The 1,119-nt window shown below is 30.9% G+C and overlaps 1 protein-coding gene across 1 annotated transcript in view; it reads left to right on the forward strand.

Annotated features, from left to right (window-relative positions):
- Positions 1-1,119, forward strand: part of LOC107716549 (ubiquitin carboxyl-terminal hydrolase 24-like) — a 98,085-nt gene that overhangs the window by 70,776 nt on the left and 26,190 nt on the right.

Raw genomic sequence — 1,119 nt, forward strand, 5'->3', positions numbered from 1 at the left:
AATATATTTGAGCTATACTTGTGCTCCGGGAATCCATGTTTTCATTGTTATACATTAAGGGGCGCTATTACACATCTTCTGAATGAGTACAAAACCTCCCGAACAAAATCACACATGAACAGGACAGAGAAACGAGCGATCTCTTATGTAAACATAGAATGTAAACAAGGGAGACGTGCTGAAATGGCGTTTGGTCTCGTACTGTATCGCGTACCTTGTCAGTGTCGTGCGCTTTGCTTGGCCGTTTGTTGGGATAAACAGGAAAGTGTGTTCAAGCGCGAGTAAAACAGTGTAAAGAAATAGGCTTTGTGAGAAGCAGTCAATCAGCAGAAGTTAAAAGCAGCTTGTAAGTGTATTTATTTCTTGTCTCAGTGTTTAGCGCAGTTGTCGTTGCTAGGAAACACTTGTTTTGTTTACTGTGTGGAGACGTGCTGAAATCGCGTTTGGTCTCGTACTGTATCGCGTACCTTGTCAGTGTCGTTATTTCAGATAGTTGCTAGGGCAAGATGTCTAATTTTCATAATTTTTCATCTAATTATATTTCATCAAACAAAAAAAATTTTTTAATAGTTAAACGTTGGTTTTAGGTATTGATGACAACATTGAAAACTGAAAATAAGATTAGGTTTCCTAGTTATAGAGAGTGAACAATAAACATTGTTTATTTATATTGGTTATTGTTACCAGTGTTATTTTAGTGTTTTTAAATATAGAATTAATTCTATTTTTATTGATCTGAATTATCGTTGCAATTTTATTAGGTTTTGTTTAAAAAAAATAGATTTCTAAATTGTTTTATTTATTTTTATATCAGTTTAATTTGAATTCATTTAGTAATTTTAGTACTTCAACTTCATTTAGTTGCCAGAGCAATATTTCTAATATTTGTTTAGTTTATGTATTTAATCCAATGTTTATATTTTATTTTATCTTTATTTTTGCTAACAAAAATGTTTTTTAATAGTTTTGGTTTATGTTTTAGTTAACAGATTTGTTACTAAAATGGCGAATAATTTGGCATTTTGAAATGATCAACATCCAGTAACTGCCTACAGAAGTCTCATCTTCAGTGCTGAACTTCAGAACTTTCATTTAAATAATTAAATAAAACTAATATAT

This window comes from Sinocyclocheilus rhinocerous, unplaced genomic scaffold, assembly GCF_001515625.1.
Source record: "Sinocyclocheilus rhinocerous isolate Xijiao unplaced genomic scaffold, SAMN03320098_v1.1 scaffold570, whole genome shotgun sequence".
Classification (NCBI taxonomy): Eukaryota; Metazoa; Chordata; class Actinopteri; order Cypriniformes; family Cyprinidae; genus Sinocyclocheilus; species Sinocyclocheilus rhinocerous.